The sequence below is a fragment of the Ursus arctos genome, unplaced genomic scaffold (genome assembly GCF_023065955.2).
Source record: "Ursus arctos isolate Adak ecotype North America unplaced genomic scaffold, UrsArc2.0 scaffold_12, whole genome shotgun sequence".
Lineage (NCBI taxonomy): Eukaryota > Metazoa > Chordata > Mammalia > Carnivora > Ursidae > Ursus > Ursus arctos.
Genome location: NW_026622786.1, coordinates 55,235,439 through 55,247,997, shown reverse-complemented (window position 1 = coordinate 55,247,997; position 12,559 = coordinate 55,235,439). Strand labels below are relative to the sequence as shown.

The window sequence follows — 12,559 nt, the reverse complement described above, 5'->3', positions numbered from 1 at the left end:
CTGGTGACAACCTCCCAGATACTGCAAATACACTATGGTTTGTTGCCTGCATTCACACTCAAAGAAAATGCTAAATAAAGATGTTATTTTATTCTCCCAACCACGTTCACAAACTGAATTCTACATGTGAGCTCTTTGGGGCTGTTAACCCCAAGTGAAGAAGCTCTGTTAGGTTCTTACAATTCAGTCAGTATTTATACCGGGCGTATCCCGGAGTTCCAGCTCCTGTTCTTCTTGAGGAATCTCGACCCACAGCCCTTCCTGCCACAAAAGGTCTCGTTCTGTACACATGACCCTCCTCTGCCCTCCTCTCCCATCTGATTGGCCCAGGGAGGAGGCTTGCCCCAGCATCAGCCCATGCCCAGGCTGGCCAGAGACCAGCCAAGACATGGCCTGGAGAGCGAGCCTCAGCGTCCAGAGAACTGAGCTCAGACAACAAGATCCGCCCTGGCACTTGTACTGAGTGACAAAGGAGAGGTTCCTGTGATAGTAGGCTGAGCAGTGGGGCAGTCAGGTGCGAAGTTGAGCGCATGGCAGTCGTCGGATAGCCTCAAACTCAGAACCTTCTCCACCCTGCCTCGAGGCCTGCCTCCACCCTTTCGAGCCTGTTGGTAAATATCACTGCTGCATTTTATCCCTCCTCCCCCTCATCAGAATCAGCTTTAGGGAGTCTCTGTTTTCTGTGTCAGAAGAGCCTTAAGTCAGCACTAACGGTAGCATTTTACAGATGAGAAAGCTGAATGAAGTTCAGATGCACATGGTGCAGCCATTGCCCCCTCCCTTTCCTTCCTCCCCCCTTTTCTTTTTGGAGGAGCACAGCAGAGATGGCCTTTATTATTTATTTATTTAAAATCATACAAATGATACACGAAAACAAACTCTTAAAAAACTCAGATATTCCTGATGAAGTGTCCCTCCTCCCCACACACTCAGTATTGTGCCTAATAAGTGTGGGCCCTGACCACACTAGGCTGTATTTAGCCACGACCCAAGTTGACATTCCTTGTCTTTTAAGCCCTTCCCCAGGAGTAGGAGGGCTGCGCCAGGCTAGGCAGAAGGGAGTGGGATGGTGAGGAATGGCGAGGAGCGCAGCACCTAGAAACACTCAGCCCTGTGCCGCCTGGTACCCCGCTAGGAAAATCAAAACCGATTTCACTGAGAACCAGCGGCTCTGGCTTCTGGGCAAAAACCAGGCTGAGGAGGGGAATCGGCACCAAAGGCTGCTCTTTATCTTTGCGTGGAGCCAGTTCTCCCCAGCGCCATATTCGTGTGCCCCCTTGTCACTTGACGTCAGAGCAACAAACTATTAATACATACCAAAGGAGACAACAAAGGATGTTTCCACACAAAGGGGAGAAAGCCACAGCCACATTAAAAATATAAATAAATCCAGCCAATAAGTTTTACTTACTTTGGGGGAAAAATAATGGGTGGGGCAGGGGGAGAAGGGAATTCATGTGTTCTTCCACAATGCCTGTGTCCCCAGAAAGCTGCGTGAAGGGCAGGGCCCAGGGCCCAGGGCCCAGGGCCCAGACGAGACAGTGAGACATTCCTTTTGAAAATACGCTTCTTTCCCTCGGAGAAGGAACATCAGCCAGTTCTCAGACACCAATCTATAACTGCCTGCATATCACATTAACCATCTCCTTGAAATCCTGGGGCAGCATTTATTTTATGCTGGAAACTGCGACAGGCCTATTGTTAGCAGGAGGGCCCCTGGTCTTTCCTTTAATCCTACTTTGAAACATTATCCATGTAGACTGGACAGAAGGTCTGTCTTAGTCCAAACTCTGGGTCTGGGAGATTAGCATGCTGAGGCACAGAGAGGTTAGGGGTCTAGCTGTAAATCACACAGCTGGTGGGCAACAGATCTAGGCTCCAATCCCTCTATGCCCTAGCCTCCAAGCCCACGCTTTGTCCCACAAACTACTACAGAGTAGCACAAAAGTGGTTGACAGTCTGACATCCTGAGACAGTTCTGTCGATCTCAGTTTTCTCATTGATTAGTTCCAGGCCCTGGGCAAGTCACTTAACTTCTCTGAGCCCCATTTTCCTCCAGTGTACATATGGGGTTATGACTGTCACTATCTTGAGGATTACTGAGAGGATTACATAGGCCAGGGCTTGACAGCCAGGCACGCTATTATTGTAGTGTACTTGTCCAGTTTCCCACGCAGAAGTGAGCAGATCTGCCATCTGAGATGCAGTCATTTTATCTGCACAGCTGCCCAGAGATAGGCAGGACACGATGGCTATCAAACCCATTTTACAGTTAAGAAAATTCATTCCTCCTCAGAGATGACATAACTTGATAAGATCTGAGTTTTAAAAGTGAGCACATTCTCAGCATGAAACAGTCCTAACTGTCCTCCCTACCACACTCCCAAGGTTGGTTTGGGTTGAATTAGGATGAGTTACGTCTTCCTTGCCTGCTGCACAGCAGAGTCACACTCTGTGATCCTTCCTTATAAACTGGAATCCACACAGTGCCTGGTACAAAGCAGAGACTTGTGCAGCATTGATGAGTGAGTGAATTACTGAATGAATGAAGATCCTGATCCACAGACAAGAACCTGCTGGTTGGCCCAACAACCTGAAGCAGGGGTTTTGTGGCAGAAAGCAGGAGTCAGGCAGGCCAGAGTTCCAAGGGCAGGAAGCAAGAACCCCATTCTCTTCATCCGTTCTCAGAGCCTGCTCTATAGGAAGGAAGCCTTTGACAAGACCAAGAGCTGGGCCCCGGATCTCAACGATCCCCTCCAGAGTGATGCCAGACCTGGCCCACACGACTCAATCCAGGACCCAGAAGATAACTGTGAAGCACACGTGACCCTCCTTCAGCTAAAACAGATGTAATAACAGTGCCAGCGAGGGGCAGCAAACAGGCCAGGGAGATGGCCCATCTATCTTCCTAATTGTCAACTCTGCCCATAGTAAGATTTTTCTCCCTGTCACACCTTAGGCTGCTACTGAACTGAAGCAAAACCAAAATATCCATCTTCCAGCCATGAGCAGTGGCCTTCACAAGGTGCCAGGGATGAAAGGAGGCTACTTGGCTTGGAGAAGCAGACAGAGCTAGAAGGAGCCCCAGAGTCAGGAGCTGGGGGTTGGGAGGCAGTGAGGGCGGGGGTGTTGGTGGGGGAGTTGGCATGCTGTTAACCAGCTAAAGGTACTTAGACAGTTACTGCATCTCACTGGGACTCTGCTTCCTGTACACTTAAAGTCCAAAGTTCTGGAAATGGGTCAGTGGGTAATGGGAGGGCTGTGAATCGTGTGATATTACATACAAGATATTTTAGGTTATATGCACTTGGAGGAAAGTATGGTATCCACAATTTTCATCAGAATCTCCAAGATAGATGTAACACTCCCTCCCCTCCCTAAAAAAAAAAGTTAAGAAATACCAGCCTAGACCATTTTCATCCAATAAGCATTTATTGAGCACCTTCAATGTCTCCTTCTCTGTGCTAGGTACTTGAGACACAAATAAGACAGGAGGAACAAGAAATATGTTTTCGTGATGATCAGTGCAGTTGATGTTCCCTGGACAGAAACACGTCCAGGGAGCTTTGGAAACAGAAAAGGCAGCATTGGACTCTGGTCAGGAAAGGCCTTCCAGAATGCTACTGGTGGTGGTGGTGGTGGTAGAAACCTTAAGTGTCATGTTGATATTGAAAGCTGGCTGTGCATTCACTGGATGCACAAGTAGGAAGAGTATTTTAGACAGAGGATAGCATGTGCAAAGACAACGTGTGTTCCAGGAACTGCCTGAAGTGTAGCCATGAGTAAAACATAGAAGGTGCTTATGGAGGGGGGGTTGCAGTGGCAGGGAGATGGGGGAGTGGGAGAACCAGAAACGGGGCTGGAAAGGCAGTGGGGCTCAGATTAGCTAATGCCATGTAAGCCATCCCAAAGAATTTTACATTATAGGCAATGAGTTTGTTCCAGCTTTAAAAGTCTTAAGATGAGCCCCCCCCTTCCCCCCCAACATGAATCTTCCTAACTGTTGGGCAGAGGCCTTGGTTAGTTATGAGCACAGTGGGCAACAGCGAACAACGGGAGGGAAGATCTGCTTCCCCTTGGCACCTCGAGTGGGTATGGGCCGTCTGCCCAAGGTGCTGGTAGTACGTGCGTGCATGAGGGTGAGCCCGGCACCTGCCTGACAGTCTCTCCCTCCACCTCTGGACAGGGAGGGGACCTCCAACTGCCCATTATCATGGCTGAGAAGGGAAACTACTGACTGGCCCAGGCAATAGGATGCCGTTTGGGCCCCTGGTCATCACTTGATAAACTGTCTTTCAGTCCCTCTAATGGTCTCTGCTGCTCGCCTCAGAGTCCTCTCCCGTGCTGTTCCTTCTGCCGGGAAGGCTCATTCTCAACCTGTTAACTCCTACCAGCCTTCCAACAGAGTGACTACCGTGCCTATCACAGAACTTCATAGTACCTTATCCCTTCCTTTCGAAAGAAGTCAGCACTGCTTGTAATTCTCTGTTTGAGTGATTTGATCCTTGTCGGTCTTGGCCACTGGACTGCCCACTCCATGGGGCCAGGCAGTGCATGTTTTCTTCATTTCTCTATCCGGCTACCTTGCCTGGTGCCTGCAGACAGCAGGTATTTGTTGACCAAACGCACCCTGAGCCATCCCTCATTCTCTGTCCTTTCACATTCCCCAGAACTCACATTATGGTCCAGCGAGGCGGAGTTTCGGACATGGGCAGGAGGCCTGGACTTGAAAAGGCATATCAGAGTGGACTCTGCTGCTATTCCAAGGGGAGCTCTGTGGTCTTCTGTGTCATGTCTGGAAAGGCTCTAAAGAACCCACGTTTGGTTTTACCCAGGCAGGTTTTGTGTTTAATTCAAGATGCTTTCTCCCCAGGCCTCAACCTGGTCACTGGCTGCATCTGACCCTCCCCTGACGCTACTTGTTTAATAGGACTTTGCCCAGGCTTCAGGGGGTCAGCCTCAGGAAGGCGGGAATCTCCTCCTCCTTCTCCTGGAAAATGCCTCTTCCTGGCCCTCCAGGCCTGCACCCTCGGTCTCCTGAGAACCGAAACCGCTGCTTCTTGCAGTGAGGCTCAGGGCAAGTGCTTATTTAGACCTGGTGTAGGGGCCATGAGACTCCACTTTCCAACTCCCAGGCTAAGTAACTGGCCACTCTGCAGGGACAAAGTACTTGGGGTCAAAGGTTTGACCTTAAGGGAGAGATGAGAAGGAGGGAATCTCACCAAGTGGCACGCAGGTTCAACGAAAAGTGCTCCAGGATGCCAGCGCACGCGGCTCCCCAGGGTGGCCCCGCTGCCTCCACCCAAGGTCGTGGCCCAACGCGAGCTCTGGAAAGTTCAGCCAGGAACCGAGGGATACCAGGGTAGACGCTGGGGGCCGGCTTTTGCGAAAGACAGGAGGCTTAAGAGCTCGATTCCAGGTCGTCCTGGGAGCCAGCGCAGGGCGCCCAGTCCCGCAATCTGCATCCCGGACCGCAGCGCCCGGCTGAGAAGCGCTGGGCGGGGGCTGCACCACCGGAGCCGCAAGGACAACGCGGCCTCCCCCTCCCCACTGGTCTCCTCCTTCCACAGCACCGGGGCTTCGGGAGCGGGTCGGGGCGGAAGGGGAGCGGCGCCGGCCCCCGGGTAGCCCGCGCAGCCCCGGCAGCCCCCTCCCCACGCTGTCGCCTACCCCAGGCAGGGGCTCCGGGTCGGCCCAGGCTGCCGCAGCCTCTGTCTTAGGGGGAGCCGGGGACGCGGAGCGGGGAGGGGGCGAGGCGGGCGGCGGAGGCGGAGAAGAGTGGCCGAACGCCGGGGCCAAGACCCGGGTCGCGCGGGGCAGGGTGCTGGCACGCCCCACTCAACGCGCCGCGCGGGCTGGGGTCGCAGAGCGCCTTACCTTGGCGCGCCGCAGAAGTCGGGAGCGAGGCGACCGGCTGTGCCTGGGGCCGGCGCACACCCCGGCTTTGGGGCGCACGCAGCCTCCGGGTGCACGGTCCCCGTCCGGGGCGCGCACCCCCGGGCTGGCGCACTCCGGTCGCCCGGGGCGCGCACACCCTCGGGCGCCCTCTCGCCGGCGGGCTGGGTCTGGGCGCGGAGCGCACACCCTGTGGAGCACACCCACCGCGGCCGATGCGGGACTGGCCAGGCGCGGCCGGCGTTGCCGGCTGCCAGCACCACCCGAGTCCCCGCCTTCGCTACGGGAAAAAAAAAAAAAAAGACTCCAGACGCGCCGCGGGCTTTGGTGTGTAGGAAGGGGCAGCATTGCGAAACCGAGGGGAGGGTCTTAGCCTTGATAAGCTCAAAAGCCCTTGGACAGAGTTTGGAAGAAAAACTTTCTGTAAGGAGACTGGGAAACTCCTAACTGTATATAGCGCTTTGCGGATTTCCGAAGTGCTTTCTCGTACATTTCTCAGTGCATCTTCACGACCACAGTAACTAACTGGGGGCCATTTCTAGCCTCATCTTGTAGATGGGGAGACAATGTCGCTCAAGGTAATGGTTGCCCAAGCCACCACAGTCTCGGTAACAGAATCCTGGGTACAGTGAGGTCTTGTACATCCCCGGCCGGATTTTCTCATTGCGGAGGTGGGAGAGTGAGGGTGGGGATGGATGTGGCGGAACTCCTATCTCCCCTGTCATGACTTTTTCCCTTTCCTTTTTTTCCTCCCCACCCATTGCTTTAGCCTCACTCAGGAAAGGGTCTTTCACTTCACACTCGCACCACCCACAATGCTTTTTATCAGTTCAAACCATTTACATTTCAGTCACCAACCTTGAATGACCAGCGCACGAAATGCCGAACGTTGTACACAGTCAGCCTAGGGGAAAAGAGCTGATCCTACTCCATTTTACAGATGAGGACAAACAGGCATGGGCGGGTTGGATGCAGAGCCTGTGGGACTCCAGATCTCAGCCCTCACTCACCTTACACACCTTTCAAAGGGCCAGCTGACACAAGGGAAAACTTAACCAAATGGCTTGAGTTTTTTGACATGGAGACCCCTAAGGGGGAGGTAATTTAGGGCAAGGGACAGTTCTGGGACTTTTGTTTTCCCATTTTGATAGATACATGGTTATTAAAATGATTTGCTTCTACTAGGGCTCCACTAGAAGCAAATTAAGAGCCCTAGAACAACAAGAAATGGCCACAGAGGCTTGGCCTCAGTACTGAGAGGTAACGGAGTAATGGGGACTTGGTGAGCTTGAAGGCAGCTCCAGCCTCCTGCCCAAGTGAAGGGGCTGCTGCTACTCAGCTCTAGTGGGTTGTTGCCCGTCAGAGTATTAACCTTAAAAATAAAACTGCCGGTCACTATAAGAGCAAAAATGGGTTTATTTGGGAGTAGCAGAGAATTTCAGTCCAGTGCAAGCAAGCCAGAGCAAAACCATGGGCAAGTCCAACAAACAAAAGAGAGGAACATTATTTTACGGAGAAGAAGGAGGAAGTTGGGATGGGTTGTTTTGAGCAAAAGTGCAGTAGAGAGAAGGAAGAGTTCAGGGTAATAATGGGTTTTCATTGGCTGAGTTGCAGGGGCAGTCTATCTCTTGTAGGAGATGCAAAGTACATCTTTCCCTATTGGGGCCTGTAACCGATGCCTTTTTTCCTGTTGAGATTCTTCTGCTAGAGATTTGTCCTATAATTGACATAATTGACATGGAGTGATAGGGCTCCCCCTAGCAGCCTCTCCTTCTGGCATCCTGAATCCACTTTAGTAAGGTTTCTTTTTATTAATTTTCACAAGGGCAAGGAGTTAATATGGCCAGATCATTCTCATTTTTAAAGAGAAGCTATACATCAGATATATAAGTGAAGTCTCCCAATTTGGTGATAACTAATTTTAAAAATGCTAAACATTTGAAGCCTGGGTTGGTGTTGTTCAAGTCAAATGAAATGAATTTATCAACCTGATCTAGCCCATGGAACAGGGCTATATGCCTTCGAGTTTGGGGGCACTTCACTCTATTTCATTTAGACCTCCTGATGTCCCTGTGGGATGCACCCAGCATGGATACTACTTATGTTTTATGGAAGAGGAAACCCCAGTTCAGGAGGCTTCCATGACTGGCTCAAAGTCGCACAAGCTAATTGGTAGAGCTGTAACTGAACCTGGCATTCTGACTCCTGGTCCTGGACCCTTTTTCCTCTGCATCCTCCAAACTCACTAAAAATCTGTTTTTTGGTTTCTGGGCATTGTGAGCCAAGTTAGGCTTAGGACTGGCACTGGGGTGTGGAGACATAGCACCTTTCCTGGGAAGATGGAGCGGGAGTGCCAGACTGTTGTCCTCGAAAGCTCAGCCTGATGACTCAGAAATGAAGCTGTATCTTGAGGGTAAAGCTGAGTCAGAGGAAGCAAGGGCAGCCAGGGCTTCTGAATCCCAGATTAGGGTATCGAGAAACAGGATGAAAAGTGGGCTAAGCAAATAGATGCACCCCTTAGCGCCCCCCCCCCCAAAAGAAACGCCAGGAGCCACAGACAGATACTGGCTAGGAAACTTTCTGTTTTTCCATAACAGGGGAGCAACAAGAGTTAGACTGGAAAGCAGACCTTTGTGGTCCTGGAAAGAAAGGACCCCTTGTGGGCAGCAGGTGTTCTAGAATCTCTGGTTTGGGCATCTCCAGTGCAAGACCCAGCCTGGGCCTTTCAGGCAGAGAGAGTCTGAAAAGCTGATTTAGAATGACTGGGCACAACACTGCTGGATCCTGAAACTCTCTAATCAAAGGACTGAGTAGCAGGCAGAGAAAGGAAAGCCTCCTTGCTCCCCCCAATTGCTGGATTAACAAGTATTCGCCACCTATGCATGTGCCAGGCCCTGAGTCAAGCACTTTACATACATGGTCTCATCAGGACTCACAATAAAACTGTCGAATGGCCATTATTCTCCCATCAAGGATAACAGTGTTACTTCCCTGGGGAGCGCAACTAGTTAATTGGGGAGGTGGGATTCAAACTTGGGTCTTAGTGACTCCAAAGACTGAATCTCCTCTAACTGAGAGTTTAGAAATTGCTGCTAATGAGGAGATGTGTCATTCAGATCCTGCTTCAAGAAAACACTGCCCAGCCGTGAGAGCCTTGAGAGTGTGGTTCACTAACACCGCCACTCCACCTCCTCCAGGGTCGGCCTCAGGTCGGCCTGCAGGTGTATTGATAATGTTTAATAACCAGCTGTTGGGGGAGAGATAGGTGCGTAGATATAGTCAGTTCTCATTATTCCCAGTAGTCCCATAAAGTGACCACAAACACTGAAATTGCTAAGACTCAACATTGTCCCCAGGGGAAAATACAGGGTTAGGTTCCTACAAGCCTCTGGGCACATTTTCATCAACTGATCAATATATAACTTTGTTTTATGTTTTTGGTTAAAAACTATATATACATTATATTTTTATTTTATCTATTTATTTTTAAAGTTTTTACTTAAATTCCAGTTAGTTAACATGGAGTGTAATATTAGTTTCAAGTGTACAATATAGTGATCCATCACCGGGCCTCATCACAGCAAGTGCACTCCTTAATCCCCACCATGTACATTGTTGATTCATGAACAATGAACTAGTGGCCAACAGCACTATAATTCACACCTGAACGAGGGTTGTTTAACACATGTATTTTCTCCATTAGGCACATCACAGCTTCCTTGTGCTTAGAATACTAGGTAGATAGCACTTCAACACTATTCTTCGGGGCTGTTTTAAACAGTGAAATCACCTACAAAAGACACAAAAATGTAAAAAAGCACTGCTAAATAGACCACAAAAAGGACACTTGTTTAGAGCATGAGAGCCGAAACAAGAAGGCAGAGGGTGACCTTGCTCAACATCAGCTGTGAACACGCACACCAGGCGACTCCAGATTTTCACCACTCTGCACACGTCCACAAAAGATTACAAAAGTGCCACAGGAATTGATGTTGGGGTTAGCAGTAAACGTTAGCAAGTAAGTGACTTTGCCAACACAGATCAGCACCTGATAAGAATGGGCTGTATGTACATGTATTCATGTATACCTTCTGGGCCCTTCATGTCCACAACCTAAACTTCCAGTTTCATTTCCCATTATCCTCCAGCCAGACTGGACAGTTCACCATTCCCCAAACATGTCCCATATATATCTAGCTTTGTGGCTGAGTGCATGCTACTCCCTACACCTAGATACTTCCTTCTCTGCCTTCTGACACACACACACACACACACACACACACACACACACACACACAAACACACACACCCTGTCTTCCCACGTCTGAATAATTCTGCTGTGACATGGTACTTCCTCCATGAAGGCCTTCCTGATAACTCAGACTTTGGGATTTCTCCATGCTTGGAACCACCCTGGCATTTTGAAGTCTATGCCAGACATTGCTCATGTTCTACCTGGTATTATAAGGCAGCCTTAGTGATTGTCAAAAACACACATCTGGCCATGCCCCTCCTGGCTTACAACCCCTCAAAGGCATCCAGTGCTCTTGGGATAAAGTCTGGATTCCTTTAAGAAGGTGTATAGGTCTAGCCCCTTTCTACCTTTTCAGTCACAACTTGTTGTCTCCCTTATCTTCTCTCCTCTAGCCATGAGACTCCTCTTAATTCCTGTAACACACTGGGCTCTTTCCTGCCTAGACTTCTCTGTACATGCTGTGTTTTCTTCTGCCTAGAATTTCTGTCCCTCCAATTCTTCCTTTAGATAATTAATATTCATCCTGTGAATCTCAGCTTAAATATCACTTCTGCAAGGTATCTCTCTGATGCACCTCCAACCCCAGGAATAACTTAGGAGTTCCTGGGCTCCACTCCTATAGCATCTCTGCTTTTCTTTCATACATTCAGCACAGTTTAAATTATGTGTTATTGCCCATTTTCCCCACAAGATGTAATTACATGAAGAGAGGCCTGTATCTCATTGGATGATTTTCAGCACCTAGTTCAGAATCTAGTACAGATAAATGTAAATCCTGGCTCTCAATAAATGTTTTATGAGTGAACAAATAACTAGATCTTCACTGTCTTGAGACCTATTGGGGAGTGATAGGAGTGCAGATAGGTAAAATAGGTAAAATAATTATGGAGGTTTACTTACTCATGATGTAAAATTACTACTCTGTTGGTGTTTTATACTGCATACTTAATTCTAAATTCAAAAGAGCTATCATTATTACTAAATTCAGGAGGAATGTGCCCCCCACTATGTTATATCATACATAAAAATCATTTAGGTAATACAAATTAAAATGTGAAAGAAAATAAGCTTCTAGAATATCACATAGGTAAATACTCATGTCCTAGAGGAAGCAAATATTTCTTAAACAAGACACCAGAAGCACTAACCCTACACACACACGATACATTAAATTAGTATTTTATTCTGTTCATTAAAACTAATTGACATTAAAAACAAATGGAAAAAACTTACTGACATAAACAGCAACCATTTTATTCCCTCTTCTGATTCTGTGGGTTGACTGGGCTGAGTTGGGCAGATCCACTGCTCCATGTTATGCTGGTTGGGGTTGAGTCATTTGGCCTGGAACGTCCAAGATGTCTCTTTCCAGTGGCTGGCTAGTTAATGCTGGTTGTTGATTGGGAGTTCAGCCAGGGCTGCTAACTCAGGAGTACCTACACGTGACCTCTCCATTTGGCTCAGGTTTCTCACAGACTGGTGTCTCAAAAGCAAGTCTTCCAAGAGAGAAGAAGTAGAAGCTGCCCAGTGTCTCAAAGGCTAGGCCCAGAACTGGCATGGCATCACTTTCAACATGTTTTATTGGTTAAGCAGTCCCAGGGCAAGCCTAGATTCAGAAGGCAAGAGTAATAAACATCAACTCTCAATGGAGAGAGTGAGAAAGAATTTATGGTCACCTTAATCTACCACAGCATAATTAAGAGAGTGTAACAGCAAACCAGAGACTGGGAGAGATGCTTTCAAAACATATATATTATATGTTGAATTGTGTCCCTCCTCAAAATTGATATTGAAGTCCTAACCCCTAGTATCTTAGAATGTGACCTTATTTGGAAATGGAGTCGTCACAGATATAATTGGTTGCCATGAAGTCATACTGGAGTAGGATGGACCTATGATCCAGTGTGACTGGTATCCTTATAAAAGGGGAGATGAGGATACAGAGACACATACACAGGGAGAACACCATGTGAAGATGAAGGTGGAGATCTACAAGCCAAGGAACACCAAGGATTGCCAGCAAACCACCCAGAAGCTAGGAGAGAAGTACGGAACAGATTTTCCCATAGCCCTCAGAGGGAACCAACTCTACCAACACCTTGATCTGTGAGAAAATACATTTCTGTTGTCAAAGACACCCAGTTTGTGGTATTTTGTTATGGCTTTCCTAGGAAACTAATACAATATATAAAGAATGTCTGCAGAGGAATAAGAAAAAAACAATTCAATAGGGAAATGAGCAAACGTTTAAACAAACACTTCACAAAAGAAGGTATTTTAAAGGCAATGATATGAAAAAGTGCTCAACATCATTAGTTATTAGAGAAATGCAGATTAAACCTCAATTAAGGTATCACTGCACATTCTTTAGAATTGCTTCTAGTAAAAATGTTAAAATACAAAGTGTTG

General features: G+C 48.4%; 1 protein-coding gene across 11 annotated transcripts in view; it reads right to left on the bottom strand.

Moving 5' to 3' along the window:
* Positions 1-11,542, bottom strand: part of KANK4 (KN motif and ankyrin repeat domains 4) — a 72,688-nt gene extending 61,146 nt beyond the window's left edge. For 2 of the 11 annotated variants that reach the window (XM_044383801.3, XM_044383803.3), the window contains exon 1: positions 11,384-11,525. The gene's annotated coding sequence lies outside the window, so the exon portion shown is untranslated. Of the gene's footprint in view, positions 1-5,877; positions 6,110-11,383 lie in introns of those variants that run through there. The other 9 variants (XM_057310612.1, XM_048220355.2, XM_048220357.2 and 6 more) reach the window with 6 other exon arrangements.
* Between the last annotated feature and the right edge of the window lie 1,017 nt (positions 11,543-12,559).